General features: G+C 36.9%; 1 protein-coding gene across 1 annotated transcript in view; it reads right to left on the bottom strand.

Moving 5' to 3' along the window:
• farp2 (FERM, RhoGEF and pleckstrin domain protein 2) overlaps positions 1 to 21,661 on the bottom strand; it is an 870,640-nt gene extending 848,979 nt beyond the window's left edge. Inside the window, 2 exon segments of the mRNA XM_065266701.2 lie at positions 15,526 to 15,579; positions 21,522 to 21,661. The gene's annotated coding sequence lies outside the window, so the exon portion shown is untranslated.
• Positions 21,662 to 23,976: the final 2,315 nt, after the last annotated feature.

The following is a 23,976-nucleotide window of genomic DNA, read 5'->3' as shown; positions in this document are numbered from 1 at the left end:
ATTTATAGTTTCAAACATTGTAGATGTTCAGTCTTGCCAGTAATAATCTACGCGTTTAATATAGTGAAAATGAGTAAGAAAGGCAGATACTGGGCCAGAGGACCAGAATCACATACATTTACAAATCATAATGAATAGAATGTGATGTTCACGTGCATAAAGCCGCGCTCTGCGAATTCACAGCCAGAAGAAGCCTTAATGTGAAACAGCAAAACTGTGTAAGTAAAGTAAATAAATTACAATTATTTGCTTTTCAATTGTAAAATACTATTAAATAAGTAGAATAACTTTGTATTTTGATTATCTTTTCACCAGTTTGAAAACAAAAAACAGAAAATCTCATTTTTCGTTTTTATATTTATTGGTTAAAAAAGAAAAATGAATGGACGCAAAAGTACACGGACCAACATTGATTAAAATTAAGATACAATTAATACAAAATGAAATTCACTTAAAACGGAGTGGGTAGACATGATTTTGACCACTTTATTAAGTTTGTTTTCGTAGAAACCTTTCTCTAAAGTGAATTTCGTTTTGTATTAATTGTATCTTAATTTCAGTCAATGTTTTATCAACCAATTGCTTGAATTTAATAAATAAGAAATAAATAAAAGAAAACGATTAAGTTTTATATTTATGTTTTAAAAAAATTATTTCATTTAAACATAAATATGAAGCTGAATCGTTTTCTTTAATTTATTTCTTATTTATTAAAATCAGGCAATTGGTTGATAAAACATTGATTAAAATTAAGATGCCTCCATCCCTCAAAAGTTAGCGTCAGCTGCTTCTTGCTTGCCATGATTTCTTTGCAGACTGATACGAGCCTCTGTCATGTGTGTGGACCTTGTGAATATTGTGAAAGCGCGCAGATGGCAGTGTCGCTGTCAAATCTAACCAAAAGTAACGTTGCACTGAATTGGAAAATGAACTACGTTACGTTACCAAATTTTCAGTAGTAATGCGTTACACTACTTTTTTCTCAAAAAAGTAGTTACGTTACTGTAACGCGTTACACACAACACTGCCACCATGTCATCCAAAATGTTGATGTCTTTCTTTGTTCAGTCGAGAAGAAATTATGGTTTTTGAGGAAAACATTGCAGGATTTTTCTAATTTTAATAGACTTTAATAGAGCCCAACACTTAATACTTAACTCAACACTTAACAGTTTTTTTCAATGAAGTTTCAAAGGACTATAAACGATCCCAAACGAGGCATTAGGGTCTTATCTAGCAAAACGATTGTCATTTTTGACAAGAAAAATAAAAAATATGCACTTTTAAACCTCAACTTCTCATCTATATCCGGTCCTGTGATACGCCAGCGTGACCTCACGCAATACGTCATGACGTCAAGAGGTCACAGAGGACGAACGCGAAACTACGCCCCAGTGTTTACGAGTGTGGAGAAAGAGGACCGTTCGACGTTGTTGTATGTGGAATGATACTAATTAATGTCTTTGTGTCAGTTTATTGTTTACAATGGTCCGCAAATGTGCGTTTCATGTAACACGTGACCTCTTTACGTCACTACGCATTTACGTTAGGTCACGCTAGCGTATCACAGGACCGGACCTAGACGAGAAGTTGTGGTTTAAAAGTGCATTTTTTTATTTTTCTTGTCAAAAATGACAATCGTTTTGCTAGAAAGAAAGACATCAACATTTTGGATGACATGGTGGTGAGTAAATTATCTGGATTTTTTTTTAGAAAATTGACTTTTCCTTTAATGCGTGAGTAAATGCATAGATAAACATCGCTGTCAACAGCCATTTCATAAGCTATAACAACAAAATATTAATTATTCTGACATCAAATAACATTACCAGTTAAGAAATTCAATGATATGTAAGCCGTTTTTGTTTGTTACTTTCCTGAATGTAGTATTTCAGTCAGTGATATTATTTGTAAAATCTCTTTGTTAACTACTGGTTGGATTGCTGAAGGCTATAGGTTGCTGGTCAAGACAACGATATTATCTCTCAAAAAAGGCACTTAATCCACCTGTTTTACTCTATAAACTATGTACAACATGCAGCCAACTCCGCTATACTTGTCTCTCTCTCCTGCTCCGTTACCTGGCAACCCCAGCGTGAACTTTCAGTCCATTTCTGATGAAATGATAGGGGTGTTTGGAATTGTCCATTTATTGGCAATATAGTTTCTACATTATTCATTAAATTAATATTATTCTTTACTCTTTCAGACCCCTCTATTTATTACTTTGTGTGCAAAGAGGGAGTGATTGTGATGATGATGATTATTATTATTATAAGGGTTTGTTCAGTTCAGTAGTGTCGTAGTAATTATGTCAAAAACAGAAGTATAACAGTAAATAAAAATCGGTTCAGCATATCGGTTATTGGGCACATAAGCATCCAAATATTTGTTATCGGAATCGGTTTAAAAAAAATGAGTATCGGTCGATCTCTAATTTTAACACATACAACAGGTCCGCCAGTGCACAATTTTTTTTATGTATTTAAATTTTCTGTGGATAATTTATTTAGTCAAACAAAATAAATGCCATTATCTGTACTGTATCCCAACTGTTACAATAAAACTGCTGAATAATATTGAATCAATGTTGCTAATGAATTGCTTTCTCAATGTTGAAAAGCAAAACATTGAATCAATGTTTATTAGGAATGCACCCGGTTGACTGGCCATAAATCAGAACCGGACGGTTTTGCTTATAATGTGCAATCGGAAACCAGCATTTTTTTTTTTGGCCGATTTTTTTGGAAGTGCACCCGCGTGCACAGACTACATTTTTAATCATTTGCAAACATGTCTTTTGTGTGAAAGTATTTCGAAATCTGTGCGCAGGACGTTAAGATTGCAAGCTGCATTGTCTGCAAAGGACAAGTTAATCGCGGAGAAATAACAGTACATTCGCAGGGCTCTCAAGTCTCATGCATTCAATATAGCCAAATACGTGTTAAATTATGCTTGATTTATTAAAACAACTCTCCAACTGCTTTGCAATCAGAAGCTACAATTTTCACACAACAATACAAACTTCTGGCTGTATAAACACTTAAAAATAAAACAAAGAAAGAGAACTATAGTCAATTACAACTTTTTTTTTACAGATCAAACAGTAAATATGGAATCACACAAATCTTAGGAAAATTATATGGAATTAGCATGCACTTTGCATTTCTAAACCAAACACCTGTATCTGATTACAACTGCTAATTAGTCTGCAGTTAAAAACTCACATAACTCATGGCTCCAACACAAGAGATGGCAGTTGAAACAAAGGAGAGGATTATCAAACTTCTCGAAGAAGGTAAATCTTTACGGAATGTTGCAAAAGATGTTGGTTGTTCCCAGTCAGCTGTGTCTAAAATCTGGACCAAGTACAAATCAAATGGAAAGGTTGTAAAAGGGAAGCATACTGGTAGACCAAGAAAGACATCAAAGCGCCAAGACTGAAAACTTAAAGCAATATGCCTGGAAAACAGAAAATGCACAACAAAACAAATGAGGAACAAATGGGCAGAAAGTAGAGTCAATGTCTGTGACCGGACTGTAAGAGATCGCCTAAAATAAATGGGATTTACATACAGAAAGCCAAACAAAAACCATCATTAACATCTAAACAGAAAAAACAAGGTTTCAGTCTTGGACTGTGGATGACTGGATGAGAGTTATATTTAGTGATGAATCACGAATCTGCATTGGGCAGGGTGATATTTGGAGCCCGACCGATTTATCGTTTTGCCAATTTTATTGGCCGATATGAGCCTGTCGCAGATATATCTGTATCGGCGTATAAGCCGCAGATATGAAGCCGATATGAACGTTCCTTACAGAAGACATTAAATGCTTTTGAAAGATGTAAGTACTTGTTTGTCCAGCAGAGTGCGCCCTACTGGTTACGAATGGTGACCCAGGTCACTCACTGTAGTGACACCAGCCAACCCCCCTTCACTTCAGTCAGTCTCTCAGTTCAGGTGGAGGCAGCCACGCGGTTTCTTCACAACATTTTACACCTGGTATTAAGACGTGCTTTGGTCGATTGGATTATAAGTGGGCGAGCAAGACATATTCCGGTTTACATTTGGTGTTTTTAATCCGTCTTTTTTGTCCACTTGCGAGTTGTTTAACCTCTTGAAAAGCACCCCCATTCTGGCCCGAAACCATGAAAATACCTACTTTCACTAAAAGGGCTGTTTTTACTAAACCATTTATAGTATAAGCATAACTGTGGTATCATTAGATAGAAGACACTTTGAGCTTCGTTTTCCATGTTTCAAAATTATTTTAAGATAAAAATTTAAAAAGTTAGAGAGGCTGAAGTAAATTGTAATAAAAAATTTTTGCATAACATCTTTTTAACACTAAAAATCTTAATGATAAATATATGTGTGAAACCTAGAAATGCAATGAGGCCAAAGCCACAAGTCTATAGAAGTTATATTTCACGTTTGAAGTCAATAGACCCAAAAATGAGGTTCTTGCAAGAGTTTTTGTAAGACTAGTGCCTTTTCTAAGTCCCAGTCAGCCACAAAATAAAAGTCTTTTGTTTACATGCATACACTATCAATATTTTCCATGAAGTCATTGGAGGAACGCGCGAGTCAGATGACGTCACGATATTTGACAGCGCTGTTTGGATATTATGTATTATACTCCCGCCTACTTGTACAATCAAGTTTGAGCGCTGGTTTTGAACGCGAGCAATTTAATAACACTACTATACATCGTTTAAAAGGTCTAAGGGTTTAGCATCAGTGTATGGTGTCCGTTAGGCTATATATATATATATATATATATATATATATATATATATATATATATATATATATATATATATATATATATATATATATATATATATATATATATATATATATATATATATATATATATATGGCTATATATATATATATATATATATGGCTATATATATATATATATATATATATGGCTATATATATATATATATATATATGGCTATATATATATATATATATATATGGCTATATATATATATATATATATATGGCTATATATATATATGGCTATATATATATATATGGCTATATATATATATATATGGCTATATATATATATATGGCTATATATATATATATGGCTATATATATATATATATATATATATATATATATATATATATATATATATATATATATATATATATATATATATAGTTCGCAGCATTAAAAAAAACTGATGTCTTTCCGTCCGCGAGCTAGTGCGCGTCGAGAGGTTAAAACGCAAAATTATTAAAAACGTTGTGCAGTACATTAAACATAAGCCTACATCAGTATGTTGTCAGTAAAGCATTGTCGTCTTAACAGTAAGTTTCTAATTAATTTGTGAAGTACATAACTTACTGTATAGCTAATAAACAATGACTTTATAAGTTTCCATTTTCAAAATAAGCCCAATATAACATTACTCTCGTCAAAACTGACAATCATTTAAGTTATATGTATTTTGTTTTGTTTGTGTTTTAAAGTTATTTATAATTAGTCAAGTTTACTGTTTTGTGCACTTATATCAGAATCATTTTGGATAATAAAGTTTATTGTTAACTTGTAAAACACACCTGCCTATATTACATATCTTTGTCACTTCATTTTAAGTGTTTGATCACCACATTTGTGAGTGATCATTGCAAAAAAAGTATTTATATATAGTATATTCTGTTAATGTATATAGTGTATTATATGTACAGTAGCCTGCTGTAGTATAATATACTGTAGTATGTGTACTGTACTATAATATACACATAAAGAATATCGGCCGATATATCGTTGTCAGTGTTTTTTTACTCCCTAATATCTGTATCGGCATCGGCCCCAAAAAATGCATATCGGTCGGGCTCTAGTGATGATGCTGGAAATTTTGTTTGGTGCCGTTCCAATGAAATTTATAAAGACAACTGCCTGAAGAAAACATGCAAATTTCCACAATCATTCATGATATAGGGTTGTATGTCAGGTAAAGGTATGGGAGAGATGACAGTGATTACATCTATAAATGCACAAGTTTACTTTGAGATTTTGGACACTTCTTATTCCATCAATTGAAAGCATGTTTGGTGATGGTTGCATAATTTTTCAAGATGCTAATGCATCGTGCCATAGGACAAAATCTGTGAAATCATTCCAACAGGAAAGACATATAATGTCAATGGCATGGCCTGCAAACAGTCCAGACCTCAATCCAATTGAAAATCTATGGTGGAAATTAAAGAAAATGGTCCATGACAAGGCTCCAACCTGCAAAGCTGATCTGGCAACTGCAATAAGACAAAGCTGGAGACAGATTGATGAAGTATACTGTTTGTCATTAGTTAAATCCATCCCTCAGAGAATTCAAACTGTTATAAAAGCCAGAGTTGGTGCAACAAAGTACAAGTAGTGTTTTTATTTGGTGATTCCATATAATTTTCCTCAGATTTGTGTGATTCCATATTGTAGGGCCCTATAATTTCCGACGGAATCGCGGAATTGGCAAATTAACACGTGATCTAGTATTAACGCGGAATTTTACATAATTTGAATAAAATTCTGTTTTTGTGTGGGAGACGAAAGTATGTCTGGGGGAAATGCAGACTGGGGAAAGTAAATCTGGGCGACACACCCCCTCCCATCGTTTCAGACCCCCTCCAAAACACTGAAACCATGCGAAGCGGCTCTCCACGACCCTGCTTTCGTCCGCAAAAAAATTAAGAAATTCAACGCTAAGCACTCAGTTCCGAGCAGTTCCCACATGACTTTGATGTGACCGGAGAACTGTTAATTTGTAAGTTCTGTCAACATTCCGTTCACTGTGAGCGCAAAGATACATGCACTCTCTCATCCACGTCTGTCTCACTGCACCTCATGCTGTATGAAGTCAGATCACTATCCTGTGTATGTTTGTAAAGTTTTATGCATTTCAAGCGATTGTGTTTAAAATATGGATCGCGTTCCGCTGGACCGATGTGTTTAAGGCACTTCTGAAGGCACCACCGCTTTGACACGTGTAGCCTTCTGCAACAACACTAAACAATGCATTGAATTGAGTAGTTTGTGCGTGCGTGCAAATGCATGTTTTACAGTCATTAAGTAATCGTGTTATCCTGTATTTCCCAAAATCATTTACATTTTACTCAATAACATTAAAGGCACACTCTTTTTATGACTAAAATAACAGTAAGGGTAAAAAAATTGCCAAAAATTAAAACAGATAAAACAGAATTTGCAAAAAATAAAATGGACAAAACGGAATTTGGGAAAAAATTTAACGGAATTTGGGAAAAAATAAAACGGATTTTATAGGGCCCTACATGTGTCACAAACAGCAGCTTTTAATGTAACTTCAAAGGGTATATCTGTAAAATGATATAAAGATTTTGCATTTATTTCACTGTATGTGGTTATGGGGACACTTCAAATGTTTTTGGGCGGAAATTGCATATAAAAATTGTATTATTCCTCCCTTCAGTTGGAATAGAATAACTTTTGCATACATTAAGACAGGCATATTTCTGTTTATTAGAGGACTGACAACACATATAACCATGTTTAGCATTTTTAACAGTGTTTTATGTAATTTCACATAGTTCCTGTAAAATTATACCAAACTTTTGTATGTACAACGCTGCATTTCCAGGCGGAAATCCCTAAAATAGCCTCAGAGCGTGACTGGTTAAGTTGTTTTTTGGCGTATCTGTACTTAAATTTTATTTTGGGAGACTATTACTTTACTACATTTTAAATTCAAATATCTTACTTTTTACTCTACTAAATTTAGAAAAACCTTTCGTTCACTGTAATATATCAGTGGATAAAAATCTGGGCAAACTGGGCAAACTAAGATACACGCATGACGCGTCAATTCACCAATCAGGTTACAGCACATACTTCGTTTTGAACTTCTTTTGGTTGCCCCGTAACGTTATGCTTTAGTGTGAATACAAGGTTTATGAAGCGTCAGTGTAGCAGCCAGCCAGCTTATCATTTGGGGACTGAAACTGCATTCATAAACAACAGAGGAAATTAATGACTCACCACAACATCCATGGCCTTATTTACACAAGATTTTGAAGTCATTAAAAAGAAGAACGAGTCCTCGTGTCTTTTCTGCCTGCCTCGAGACAGTGCTCTTTTTACAATAATTCTCCTTCAAATTTAAGGAAACAAGTAGAGATAAGCAATTTTCATTTTGCTTATATTTTTATATGAGCAGTCTTAACAGTAGCTTGCAAAAAACATTTTCATTGTGTTGTTAAAATACAACGTAAACTTTTTATGTTCGCCAAGTTAGCTAGGCTGACTGGTGCACAACGCGACAGTAGCTATTCATGCTAGGGCTATTTTAGCTGTATAACTGTTAGTTAGTTGTTTCAATGAAGTTTATTGTATTTGAAGCTTGTTATAAATATGATAAATATTCTGATATTTCAGACAATCCATCGCTGTTAACACGGTTGTAAAATATAAATTACATTTCAACTAGCCATGCAGTGTATGATGCTTAAAAAGGCAGGTGGATTAAAGTGCTCCTTATTTTCAAAAGTTTTGCTTCCAAAATATATAAATATATTTATTTATGTATTACAATATACATATGACATGATAAAGCACATGAAATGTTTATTAAATTATAATTTGTAAGGCTTATTTTATTTGTCAAAGGGAGAATTTCTAGATTCATATTTAATGTTTGGAATCTTTCCTTTTGCAGAGAAAGCATAGCCAAATTAAAAGGCATGTTGCCGTAACAGAGTAACATGCTTAATTCAAGTTTTTATTACACTTAAACTGTTAAACACTCTAACAAATACATTTTAAAATTAAAGCTGCAAGCAGAGATGGAAGGGCCCTCGCACGCATGTGCACCGCTACCCTATGGCATTAGTAAAGCAGTGAACCAGGGGGATAAGAATTAAAGTGGGTAAATATAGGTGGATATTCAAAGGAAAATTGATGTGCCACAACGCCTGTGTGCAGTAGGTGGCGCTATGACTGTACCTGATTATTGTTATATTGACATGTTCCGGCCGGGACCCCTAACAAACGTGTGAAGTCTGGGGCAGATCGAACAATGTATGCCTGAATTACAACAGCTTCCTGTTTCATGGCGAAACATCACACTTTGCCAGGCTGCCATGGACACGCCCTTACACGAAAAGTCAAGATCTTCGCTAATTATCATCACAAAGGGCTTAAGATCAGTGTGACCAGATATGATGATGATTTCATTAAATCTCTAAGAGCAGTAAATCACAGCGTAAAACAAGGCATTTCCTGCTACGTCTAGGTGGCGCTAGGACTGAAGCTGAATACTGGCATTGAAATGTGTTCAGGCCAAGACTCTTATCAAACATGTGAAGTGTGGGGCAGATTGGACATTGTATGCCTTAGTTATTACAACTTCCTGTTTCATGGCGAAAATGCTGAACTTTGTCAGGCCGCCACGGACACACGCTCCAACAAAAAGTCAAAAGCTCCGCAATTTAACATCGCAAAGGCCTTTAGATGAGATTGACCAAATATGATGACGATCTGATAAAATCTGTAGGAGGAGTTCGTTAAAGTACGAAGCCTGGAAATGACAAAATTTGCACAGAAATCACAGCGAAAAATCAAAATGGTCGACTTCCTGTGGGGTTTAGAGCTTCGCTCCAAGAGACTTTTTTGTAGGTCTTGGGGTGATAGATGACCCTACCAAATTTCGTATCTGTAGGTTTTTCTTAGTGGCAGGGCTGTTCTCTTGAAATTTTGCAGGTGGCGCTATTGAGCCATTTCTACATGCCCACTTATGGCGCCTATGCCACATGTAAATTTTTGCCACCTTTGACATGTGTGCAACGTTTCATGACTTTTTGAGCTCGTTTAGGCTGTCAAAAATGCGATTCATTTAACAATATTTTGCGAGGCCGCCACAGACACGCCCTTTAACGAAAAGTCAAGGTCTATTTATCATCACACAAGGTCTTGAGATTAGACTGATGAAATATGATGTTGATATAATCAAATCTCCAAGAGCAGTAATTCACAGCATAAAAGATGGTATTTCCTTCTGCCTCTAGGTGGCGCTATGACTTTTACTGAATTATGCCATGTTGATGTGTTCAGGCCGGGACCTTTATCAAACGTGTGAAGTTGGGGGCAGATCGGACCATGTATGTCTGAATTACAACAGCTTTCTGTTTCATGGCGAAACATCACACTTTGGCAGTCCGCCACGGACACGCTCTTCAACGAAAAGTCAAGATCTTTGCAATTTATCACCGCAAAGGGCTTAACATCAGTCAGACCAAATATGATGATGATTTGATTAAATCTCTAAGAGCAGTAAATCACAGCGTAAAACATGGTATTTCCTCCTACCTCTAGGTGGCGCTATGAGTGAAGCTGAATATTGGCATTGAAATGTGTTCAGGCCAAGACCCTTATCAAACGCATGAAGTGTGGGGCAGATTGAACATTGTATGCCTGAGTTAGAGCCACTTCCTGCTTCATGGCGAAAATGCCGAAATTTGTCAGGCCGCCACGGACACACCCTCCAACGAAAAGTCAAGATCTCCGCAATTTAACATCGCAAAGGCCTTAAGATAAGACTGACCAAATATGATGATGATCGGATTAAATCTGTAGGAGGAGTTCGTTAAAGTATGAAGCCTGGAAATTACCAAATTTGCACAAAAATCAAGGCAAAAATCCAAAATGGCCGACTTCCTGTGGGGTTTAGAGCTTCGCTCCAAGAGACTTTTTTGTAGGTCTTGGGGTGATAGATGATCCTACCAAATTTCGTATCTGTAGGTTTTTCTTAGTGGCAGGGCTGTTCTCTTGAAATTTTGCAGGTGGCGCTATTGAGCCATTTCTACACGCCCACTTATGGCGCCTATGCCACATGTACATTTTTGCCACCTTTGACATGTGTGCAACGTTTCATGACTTTTTGAGCTCGTTTAGGCTGTCAAAAATGCGATTCATTTAACAATATTTTGCGAGGCCGCCACAGACACGCCCTTTAACGAAAAGTCAAGGTCTATTTATCATCACACAAGGTCTTGAGATTAGACTGATGAAATATGATGTTGATATAATCAAATCTCCAAGAGCAGTAATTCACAGCATAAAAGATGGTATTTCCTTCTGCCTCTAGGTGGCGCTATGACTGTTACTGAATTATGCCATGTTGATGTGTTCAGGCCGGGACCTTTATCAAACGTGTGAAGTTGGGGGCAGATCGGACCATGTATGTCTGAATTACAACAGCTTTCTGTTTCATGGCGAAACATCACACTTTGGCAGTCCGCCACGGACACGCCCTTCAACGAAAAGTCAAGATCTTTGCAATTTATCACCGCAAAGGGCTTAACATCAGTCAGATCAAATATGATGATGATTTGATTAAATCTCTAAGAGCAGTAAATCACAGCGTAAAACATGGTATTTCCTCCTACCTCTAGGTGGCGCTATGAGTGAAGCTGAATATTGGCATTGAAATGTGTTCAGGCCAAGACCCTTATCAAACGTATGAAGTGTGGGGCAGATTGGACATTGTATGCCTGAGTTAGAGCCACTTCCTGCTTCATGGCGAAAATGCCGAAATTTGTCAGGCCGCCACGGACACACCCTCCAACGAAAAGTCAAGATCTCCACAATTTAACATCGCAAAGGCCTTAAGATAAGACTGACCAAATATGATGATGATCGGATTAAATCTGTAGGAGGAGTTCGTTAAAGTATGAAGCCTGGAAATTACCAAATTTGCACAAAAATCAAGGCAAAAATCCAAAATGGCAGACTTCCTGTGGGGTTTAGAGCTTCGCTCCAAGAGACTTTTTTGTAGGTCTTGGGGTGATAGATGATCCTACCAAATTTCGTATCTGTAGGTTTTTCTTAGTGGCGGGGCTGTTCTCTTGAAATTTTGCAGGTGGCGCTATCGAGCCATTTCTGCACGCCCACTTCTGGCGCCTATGCCACATGTAAATTTTTGTCACTTCTGACGTGTGTGCAACGTTTTATGACTTTTTGAGCTTGTTTAGCCTGTCAAAATGCGATTCAATTAACGATACTTTGCCAGGCCGCCACGGACACGCCCTTTAATGAAAAGTCAAGGTCGTTGCTTTTTATCATTACACAAGGTCTTGAGATTACACTGGTGAAATATGATGTTGATATGGTTAAATACCTAAGAGCAGTAAGTCACAGCGTCAAACATGGTATTTCCTGCTGCCTCTAAGTGGCGCTATGAGTGTTACTGAATTATGCCATGTTGATGTGTTCAGGCCTGGACCCTTATCAAACGTGTGAAGTCAGGGGCAGATCGGACAATGTATGCCTGAATTACATCAGCTTCCTGTTTCATGGCGAAACATTACAATTTGCCAGGCCGCCACGGACACGCCCTCCAATGAAAAGTCAAAAGCTCCGCAATTTAGCATCGCAAAGGCCTTTAGATGATACTGACCAAATATGATGATGATCGGATTAAATCTCTAGGAGGAGTTCGTTAAAGTACGACGCTTGGAAATGTCAAAAAATGACAGAGAAAATTCAAAATGGCTGACTTCCTGTGAGGTTTAGAGCTTAGCTCCAAGAGACTTTTTTGTAGGTCTTGGAGTAATAGATGATCCTACCAAATTTCGTATCTGTAAGTTTTTCGTAGTGGAGGGGCTATTCTCTTGAAATTTTGCAGGTGGCGCTATCGAGCCATTTTTACACGCCCACTTCTGACGCCTATACTACATGTAAATTTTCGCCACTTCTGACGCGTGTGCAAATTTTCATTAGTTTTCGGGTATGTTTAGGCCCTCAAAAATGTGATCCATTTCGGAGAAGAAGAAGAAATATAGCTGCAAGCAGCGATGGCGGGCCCTCGCACGTTTTTTTACCGCTACACAGTGCCTCCGAGAAAACGATGCACGGTGGGCATGTGCATCAAGTGGGTATATATCAGTGTACTATTTCATGTTGCTACTGACCCATTTAGGTACAGTAGGTAAAAGAAACCCCATATTTTAGACAAACGGGGGCACTAGTCACTGACTAAATAGACACGCCTTTATCTGACCTTTTTGTCAACACTTAACAGCCGAAAACTCTGATGTGTGTGCCAACTTTAAACTAAGCACGCCAAGAGCCTTAAACATGCCTGAAATTAAAGTAAAGTTTGACGCGTTGCCATGGGAACAGCGTTCGAGATGTCAAAAATTCCTTCGCAACTTATCATCTACAATGTCTCAGCATCATATTGACCACTTCTGGTGTCAATCGCATAAATCCCATACGAGGAGTATTTAAAGGTTCACAGCATGTAACTGTCAGCCTTAAATATTTTTTTTAAATGAAAGTAAAGTTTGACGCTTTGCCATGGGAACAGCGTTCGAGATATCAAAAATCCCTTCACAATTTATCATCTACTATGCCTCAGCATCATGTTGACCACTTTTGGTGTCAATCGCATGAATATCCTAGAAGGAGTATTTAAAGGAACATTGGCGTCAACTGAAAGGCTTAAATATGCCTTTAAAATGAAAGTAAACTTTGACGCATTGCCATGTGAACAGCGTTCGAGATATCAAAAATCCCTTCGCAATTTATCATCTACAATGTCTCGCCATCATGTTGACCACTTCTGGAGTCAATTGCATGATTATTCTAGAAGGAGTATTTAAAAGTTAACTGCATACAACTGTAAGGCTTAAATATGCCTTCAAAATGAAAGTAAAGTTTGACGCGTTGCCATGGGAACAGCGTTTGAGATATCAAAAATCCCTTCGCAATTTATCATCTACAATGTCTGAGCATCATGTTGACCACTTCTGGTGTTAACCGCATGAATATCCTAGAAGGAGTATTTAAAAGAACATCGGTGTCAACTGAAAGGCTTAAATATGCCTTTAAAATGAAAGTAAATTTGACGCGTTGCCATGGGAACAGCGTTTGAGATATCAAAAATCCCTTCGCAATTTATCATCTACAATCTCTCGGCTTCATGTTGACCACTTTTGGTGTCAATCGCATGAAAATCCTAGAATGAGTATTTAAAAGAACATCGCATGGAACTGTAAGGCTTAAATATGCCTTTAAAATGAAAGTAAAGTTTGACAGGTTGCCATGGGAACAGCGTTCGAGATATCAAAAATCCCTTCGCAATTTATCATCTACAATGTCTCGGCATCATGTTGACCACTTCTTGTGTCAATCGCATGAAAATCCTAGAAGGAGTATTTAAAAGAACATCGCATGGAACTGTCAAAAAAATCCAGCTTTGTGACTGACACATTTCCTGGCGCCTGGTGGTGGCGCTATACCCGGGAGTCACAATAGGCACATCGATGCGATCGGAATCTTCAGACGAACAAACACCCCGCATGGCATCACAATAAGATATTTTTTGTATTAGATATTAGACACTTCCTGTTTCTCTGATTTCGCCATAAATTTGTCGGCTCGCCATGGCAGAACCGTTCGAGATATCAAAAATCCCTTCGCAATTTAGCAAGTACAATGTCTCGACATCATGTTTACCACGTTTGGTGTCATTCGCATGAATCCCCTAGGAGGAGTATTCAAAAGTTCACCGCATGCATTTTTTAAACAATCCAAAATAGCCGACTTCCTGTTGGGCGGAGCTTAAATGTTAGAGGGCGAAAGTTGTTCGGGTTGATGAGAACTATATGCGTACCAACTCTCGTACATGTGCGTACATGTTTGCCCGATCTGTGCAACAATGTTTGTTTTTGCATTACAGCGGGCGCTACAGAGCTCCCTTGCCACGCCCGAGTTCCAGCGTTTGCCGGGTCCTAATGGCCAACGACTCTGACATCTCTGCCAATTTTCAAGAGTTTTTGAGTATGTTAAGGCCCCCAAATTGCCCCGAAACGTAAAAAAAATAAAAAAATAAAATAAAAAAAATCTGAGCAAAAACAATAGGGCTTCGCACCTTTCGGTGCAGGCCATTCTGGCCTGCTCCTCGGTGCTCGGGCCCTAATAAATCCGAGCAAAAACAATAGGGCTTCGCACCATTCGGTGCAGGCCATTCTGGCCTGCTCCTCGGTGCTCGGGCCCTAATAAATCCGAGCAAAAACAATAGTGCTTCGCACCTTTCGGTGCAGGCCATTCTGGCCTGCTCCTCGGTGCTCGGGCCCTAATAATAAATCCGAGCAAAAACAATAGGGCTTCGCACCTTTCGGTGCAGGCCATTCTGGCCTGCTCCTCGGTGCTCGGGCCCTAATAAATCCGAGCAAAAACAATAGGGCTTCGCACCTTTCGGTGCAGGCCATTCTGGCCTGCTCCTCGGTGCTCTGGCCCTAATGAGACTTACTGCTCTGAAATCCTGTTATTTCATTTGGTTCGAAAGTAATTTTTTTTGGCTTTAAGGTTTTAGGCTTATGATCAATTTTAGAGACATCAGTGTCTGATTCATAAATAGCTTGATGAGACAATAGTCTTTTCGTAATTTGAGTTTCGTTACAAAATTATACCCCCATAATAAATCACAGTACTTTTGTACTCAAGTACATTTTGAGGCAAATACCTTTGTTCTTTTACTCAAGTAGTCCTACATGATTTGTGCAGCCTTCGTCCACCACTGTAAAAGAGCAACACATAGGCTTGAATGTGACACCATTAGATCCAAAAAAACAAAGTAGAAAGCAGGACTATTTTTAAAGCTTAGATCAGATCCATTAGAAATTCCATTAAAAAAAACATTATTCAGCACGTTACTTGCACTCGAATGCAACACGTAGTTTAAGTCGTTTGACTTGAACCGGATAGTTTACGTTACAAGCTGCGGTCCTTCAGATCTGGATCGCAGTCAGATTTGAGCTCCCTCAGATCTAAATTCACCCAAATCATATAAGACAGCTTCAAAATTCTTATTTACATATTATCGATCGGATTCACTTTTGTAATAAAAAAAAAAAAAAAAAAAAAAAAAAAAAAAAAATCGCATGAACCCAATAATGTTTAATTGTATTATAAAATGAAATGCGACATTGAAAAATTGATTTGCTAATGAAATACATAGTTAATGTTTTTAAATCCTATTAAAATAAGCATTAAAAGTCCTTTACAAGTAGTTTAAATGAAAACTGCTTAACTAACCTATCTGCCTCATTTATTTTTAATCTTAAAACTCCTCTGGTCTCTGCTCGCTCTTTAAGGCCTCGTCCAGATTTTTAATGTAATGTAATGTAACGTTAAATGTAATGAGGGAAAGCTGGATGGACCTGACTTAATCAACCCAGTCACATAGGCTATAAAAAATCTTTGCAAAAACCAAACATCGCACTACAAACTTATTTTAATGTATATTTCAGTATCAAAAACAAAAATTCTTAAAATGTGTCAAAGAATAAAAACAAAATATAGCCGTTTGTTTACAGGGCCGGCGCCACGAGGGGGCGTGAGGGGTCGTCGCCCCCTCACTGGCACTATCCCGCCCCCTCAGATCACCATTAATGTTGAATGGGATTTTAATGATAAAAGGCGCTATTTAAAAATCACGTTTGCCTTGTGTATTGTCTTCCTAAAGTGAATTTTAAAGTCTAATTATTTAACAAAACAAAAAAACAAGTGTGCATGTATTCTACCGTGACACACGCACACTCATGTGTAGCCTATAGGCTTGTTTGAATTCATCAGGCGAAGACGTCAAAATGCCGCGAGACGAAACGACACTTAGAATGATTTCTCGAATCGTTCTCGCGGTACTTTGACGTCATGTGGTTGTTGGTTCTTGCAGCCGCGCCTGAAGTTGAACAAGTTTGTGTTGACGGCTTCAGGCACGCCGACAATGAGCCCGCGTTCTGAGTCTCAGAGGGAAATCAAGATGTCGAAGTGGGAAATTATATAAAAATTTACAGACAGGAGTGTGAGAGTGACCTGGGCCTGCCCTGTAGCAATGGATATATGGAAAATAGCATTGGAAGTTCTACAAACCGGACTCCGGATTGTCACACATCAATTAATGCCGTGGCGTGGATGAATTATCGGAGCATTTCAGGTGCACAGATCCAAATGTTCGGCTGTCATTAAGTCAATTCGGGCACCATGAACTTCAGCCAGACTGTACATAGTTTTGAAAAGTTCAGATGTTCATGTTCTTTAGCATCCTTGCAAGTCAACGTACAACCAACAGCCTATTATTGTTCTGCATTTAACGTTAAAGGTAAGCCTGTATGATCTCTCTCTCACACACACCTGTTTATCAGGAGTAAATAGATAAAAAACAGACATTGTTAAATTTATAATTAACGAATTTGAATTAGCCTATCCTACAGCATAGCTGTATATGTAAACAGAGCCGGCGCCAGACCATAACTAACAGGGGGGCACTCGGCTTCCAACGGGGGGCACGCAATAGCAACAATAACTTGCAGAAACAAGACATTAAAACAACAAATACAGCAAGCACACACTCATACAACTGGTACAGACTGTCAGCTCATTTCCCGTATAAAGTGCAAAAGACCACAAACTATGCGCAAAACTGAACTTCGACCGCGGTGTGAGCGCAAGCTGAGCTCCGCTGCGCTCGCGCTACTCGACGCAACAACAAACCGCCCTCGCGCGGCGCAAGCCATTGAAATGAATGGGCACAGCGCACACCGCGTCCTAGCTTTAAAAAAGCCGCTTTACCATAATCACGTCGTAATGCTGTTAACGGTCTATAGCCACACTTCACATTTAAGCTTACGTAATTTAAAACAACGCTAACTTACCTTTAAAATAGCTGAAGACGGCGTGTAAGAACATTTAACTTCCTTAAAACAGTGTCCTGTAGATTTGTAAATTCCACCTCGACCTCTAATCTCGGAGTTTGAGCCAGTCTGTGTTTGCATAAAGTCAGATGAAGCAGGCGGTGCTGATTCGTTCTAAATGTTCTAATATTCATATTTTACACAATCCATAAAATGCCGCGAAAAAACACGTTGCTAGTATCAAGTCACAAATATGCTAAAGACGTAAGACGGGTGAGACGCGGCAATACATCCAATCAGAGAAACTGGTCTATTTTAATTAAAGAAAACATATATCAACTATATTTTCATCATTTGATTACATTACAAGTCATGAAACATTCAATGTTTAATTTATTTTAATTATTCTTGATATATTAAATTAATAAAAACTTTGTAGGGGGGCACAACAACCTGTTCGGGGGGCACTGCCCGCGAATGCCCCCCCCCATGACGCCGGTGTTGTGTGAAATTCTGTCCCCGTGAAAAACTGTCCCAATGGGCGGGGCATATATGCATATTCATAGGTTCGCTCCGCTTTGGAACCAGCGATTGGATTGCAAATTCTTGTGTGTTTTCCAGCTCTTTTTTATATTTATATAAGGTAATAACGCCGAATGATCATATGCCTTATTCATATGTACAATTGTTTACATTATGCTTTGTATGTGCGTTTTGTAGGAACACTTTTTCATGGCTAAACAATATCGGTTTTGCTATTTAGCCTACATTTATAATGCTAAACACTACAGCAATCGAGCACATATCGAGCACATATTTCTCCTCATTGTTTTGTTGTATCTTGTCCATATAATGTTTTGTTTTGTAGTGTATTTTGCTGCATTTATTGCACTGCAATAAAACTCAAATCTCTGCTGAAAAAACAATAGAGACCATTACGCAATCTGTAATGGTTTTTAAAGTGTTAATGGTTTGTAATGGTTTTGTAATGGAAACCCTTATAATTTCTGTAATGGTTTCTATTGGTTTTTTTTTTCGGCAGGGATATGGCTAACTGCATCTATAAATAAACATTTAAACGTTTTCTGGTGTTATTTTGTTTCCTTTTTGAGTTGGACTTTATAGAGCCTTAACGAATAGAGCATTGCAATCATTCAAAGGACATGGTGCATGATTACTCTATTAAAGCAGGATTCATGTAAATAAAAATTGCCTAACATTTTTTTTAAAGGTTATTTACCTAATTGCAAGACCAACATTGTTCAGACCAGCGTGTTTATGAGTGTTTTCCTGTGTTACTAAAAGGCAAAAATGGAAGAGAGACCAAAATATAAAAACAACATTTTAATTTTCTTCCGGAATGAGATAATGACATGTTTTTTAACATAGTGATAAAGAGAAGATGAGAATGAAAAGAAACTGATCATGAGTGTCAAGTGGTTGTTCTCATTATTTGACCCAATCAGCACATCATACTCCCCTGGATCCAGCAGCAGTACAGATGCATATTGTAACAAGAGTTTATTTCACTAATTCATTGCTAACATAAAATATCCATTTCAAGAATTCAGCATTTCTTAAAGCCTTTTCATTAAAATGGCACTGCCCTTCCAGAGGTTCAATGGATGAAAGGATTTTTCAGTAAGTAATGTCAGACTTACCAGGTAATGCATTGATAAGTTTTAGTCACCCTTTTATCTAAACAGAGGATTGATTTACACATAGAAAGCAATTGATTAAACAAACAAACAAAAACAAGTGCAATGTTTAGATGTATAATTATGAATGGGTTGCATCACCTAACTTACCTCACTTTTAACACTTTCCCCAAGTGTAAGGCATTTAACATAACATGTAAATACTCTGTGTGGGTCGATTTACGTGCAGATTATGCCACATTTTTATCTGGCTCATATTACAATACATACAGATTGCACTACAGATTTGTCTAGAGAGGACGCTCGATGGTGACAGCTCAGACAGGAGGAGTGGTTGCATCACCCAGTTTTGGCAGTAGCCTACTGTATATGTACTAAAGTTGGATAGTACATCTGTGTTACTTTAATCATTTATGTTTATTTTGTAACATCTTGTGTATGTGCATAAACAAAGAACATATTACATATGCAATGTAATTCTTAATGTATTTGTCCAATAAGTACAATGAGAAAAGTGGAGTCTTCATGTGTGTTGTTTTCAAGTGACTACAGCTTTTTATGGCCTAGATTCAAATCAAAATTACCTTTTTGTCTTGGTCCAAATTAGCCTCTTAGCACACAGGGAAACAACCACATTTTGCATTAGGCAAGGCTTGTATTTAGGTAAATAGCTTTTCAAATATGTTAGACCACTTTTTATTTATAGAAATCCTGTAAATAAAGTAATGTTCACATACATGTGTATAATTTATAAGAAAATATGAGTATGCTTTAACCAGTGAGCACATTGTGCTATGTGCAGTTTATGTTATGTTTGATTGTGCTTGTTTATGAATGTTTGTATATTGTGTGAGCCTTTTATAGCTTATGAATGTTTGTTTATTGTGTGTTTTTTTATTGAGTTCTATAAATTCCAACTGGGGTTAAAAACTGGCAAGAGGCAAAACAACACCAGGAAACATTATATAAAAATGTAATAAATAAATATAATAATAATAATAATAAAACTCTTTATTTGAACATGCTAGCTACATATATGATTTATTACAGTGCATGCAAATAATGCAGCAAAATACACTACAAAACAAGAGATGAACTATCGCAACAACAAAAAACAATGAGGAGAAATACGTGCTCGTTCCGTGCTTTAGTTTGCTGTTTAGCATTATAAACGTAGGCTAAATAGCAAAAATGATATTGTTTAGCCATGAAAAAGTGTTCTTACAAAACGCACATGCAAAGCATTTTATCCTATTATGTGAAGAATGTAAACAATTTTGCATCTTAACTAAGGCATATGATCATTCGGCTTTATTACCTTATAGAAATAATATATCAAAAAAGAGCTGGAAAACACACAAGAATTTGCAATCCAATCGCTGGTTCCAAAGCGGAGCGAACCTATGAATATGCATGTATGCCCCGCCCATTGGGACAGTTTTTCACGGGGACAGAATTTCACACAACACCGGCCCTGTATGTAAACGAGTTATTGTCATTTTGCTATTGTGGTTCTCTAGCTGCTTAATCGCTAGCTTATGGTGCATTACTTGTGGCAGTTAAAATAACTACGTTATATGATCAAATTGAACCAAAATGTTGATAAAATGTTGCGTTTGGACCGTTTTTGGGCTGAAAACCATCAACTCTATTTGCCAACACTGCCCCCCACCATTACGTAAAATGTATTTCTACCTCTGGGTCTGAACTTCAAATGAGTAGTGTTGTGCTAATATGTAACGTTAGGTATGCAGTTTTTTGTTGTTGTTGTATTGTTCAGAGCTCTGTACGTTGCTCACTATAGCTGTAGTTTTTGTGGTTGTATTACAGAGATGTTTGTTTATAACACTTTAAAATTTAATGTACCAAACCTATGTATTTTCTAGCTGGGGGAATTATATGCATTCATGTGATCGCCCCCTCTGGTATTTTAGACGCCCCCTCATCAGCGCTCGTCTGGCGCCGGCACTGGTTTGTTATTTTAGAGATGAAAAAGGAGTTTGAAAGTTTAACGTTAACGTTGGTCAAACCACACAAGCATGCGAACAGTTCACAAAACCCTAATCTTCGGTGAGTACTCGTTGAAACGTTTAATTACATTACTGACGTTTTTTATCACGCCGGTTTATTGCCGTTTATGTCTATTTTAATATAATACGAGTTCATACCTTATATTTTTCGCCTGGTAGTTCCTCAACTCTATGAGTTTACACGTCCGACGGTCTTGTAGGCGAGCTCTCTGGGCGAACTAGGTCAAAGCTGTGCTCTGATTGGACAAATTCGGGTAGATTTCACCCATAGATTTCACCTCCTATTTCTTACTTCTTCTACTTCTTCTTTCGGTTTAATGCGGGTTACACATAGTGCAGCATACCGCCACCCACAGATCAATGTATTGCCAATGCAGGTCGAGGCGTCAATTCTTTGAAAAATATTCCCAAATACTTAGTGGGAGAAAAATATTTTTATTATTATTATTATTATTATTATAGTAATAATTAATAATAATATATTGTTAAAAAATAATAAAAAATCGTCAGAAGAGATATTCATATTCTCACATATAGCCCTGCACTCTTAAGGAACCTGATCAGTTCCCCTAGCCTTACTCCAGGTCTCAGAACTGCAGCTAAACTAAAGCCTGAGCATCCTGCTCTTTGTAACTGATCTTTCCACTGCTCCCTGTGACTCTGATATTTAGGACAAACAAGCAATACATGTTTCACTGTCTCCTCTTGGTCTGGACACCACATGCAATATGCTGTCTCTACTCTACCAACCCTGCACTGAGTACTGGTCAGCAGTGCATGCCCAATTCTATTCACCTCTTATTGGTTTCGACTTGCCCTAAAATGCTCTGCAACTATTGGTTTACCTGCAGCTGCATGTAATTGGTTTAGACGTAGTGACGTCCAACGACAGTTTAGTGATGTAGACAAGAGCGTTGATATAATACTATTATATTAATTTCATTTGAAATGTCCTCTGTAATAAAGAAAACACAGGGCATTAGACAAACCAAAATAATGATGAACCAAAGTCAACCAAAAAACTTTCAATGAACTAGAAATATTCCACAAATCATCTGGGTTAAGACTACATAAACATAAAGATAAGTTTAGACTATCTTAACGTCATTAATAGGCTAAATAAAATCTCAACTGCTGTAATGTATTTGACTTATATGTCTTGTGGTTTCTTGTCAAATGAAAGAATACAAAACAAAAAGAATATTGGTGTAGAAGTACTACCTACTACTAAGGCATAACAAAACTAGTTTATTTTTACATTGAAACTGCCCTTTAGAATACATGATAATTAATTAGAACAAATGTATTCCCTATAAGTTAATTTATTTTCATCACAACCTTTAGTATAAAGGTAGCTATTAAATGAAAAAAAAAACAGTGTCAAGTATTGCCAGTAATAATTTTAATCTTTATTAAAGCCCGTGCCAAGAAAGAGGTTAGATTACTGTTTTTATATAAAATCAGACAAAAAAGACCAAATGACATTGAAGGCAATTAATTGAATTAAAAATTATATTATTTGAAACAATCACTCCATTCTTTATACCACTTATTTATAATTGGGGATCACAGTGAGTGCTGCAGCCTATCCCAGATCACAGGCCAAAGGCACGAAAAAACATGGAAAAGGGATTGGACATCAAGTACTTAGTTACTTGTGCACAGTATCTAAAAATTAAGTTAATCAGAATCAACTGTATTATATAAAGCATGTTGTGTTTTTTTCTTTAAGGTTCCTGTTCTGTTGTTTTATGAGAGGTGTCACTGTCTGTGGTACATGATGCCTCTGTCGAAGGTGACGTCTCTGCATGTGCTTATTGGTGACCTCTACAACACATATGGAGCACCAGCCCCACTATCCATCTTGTACTCTCCAGCCTTCCATGAACACTAGAGCAGAGATGAGAATAAGCATGCAAACTCACATACTGTAACTTTCAGACTGATTTAGACCTTTGTCATTTAGAAAACAAACATGACAGTGCTCTACCAGTGTGAGAAAGTAACCATCATTAGTTTTCTGCATGAAATTGATGATATCTCCCAGTTGTAGACTAAGCTCCCCTTGTTGTTGTCCAGTACACCTCAGTAGATCTTACCTGAGGACAGTCTGAGAGACACAGCACCACTGACTTTAATTAGGCTACTTAAAGAAAAATAAACTTTGATCCAAAACATTAAAGTGATTTGATGAAAAGAATAAAAGAACCAAGTAACGTAACTAACAATAGCAGCGCTACCATAATAAAATTCCCTACCACATTACTACAATAAAGCTGCTTATTTATTAATTTATTGATTCAATTATTGAGCAAAAGAGCAAGGCTAGGTAGTAAGCCAAGTGCATTTTGTTGCCAGTGTTAGAATTTATTTATTTTTTATATGTTTTATTAATGTTATTTATTAACTTTAATATTTACACATTTTAATAGTTTTTAATTTTCAATAGATTTATTTTTTGTAATGGATTCCTTGTTTGGAAAAGGCCTGTACTCTGTAGTTCATTTTACCTATTTAAATCGTTTATTTTTTGTTCTTGAATGTTTTAAATGTATGTCTGAAAAACCAGCAGTTAATTTGTTACTTTGATTAA

This window comes from Paramisgurnus dabryanus, chromosome 7 (assembly GCF_030506205.2).
Source record: "Paramisgurnus dabryanus chromosome 7, PD_genome_1.1, whole genome shotgun sequence".
Taxonomy (NCBI): Eukaryota; Metazoa; Chordata; class Actinopteri; order Cypriniformes; family Cobitidae; genus Paramisgurnus; species Paramisgurnus dabryanus.
The sequence above is the reverse complement of the archived record's forward strand: the minus strand, read 5'-3'. Positions and strand labels throughout refer to the sequence as shown.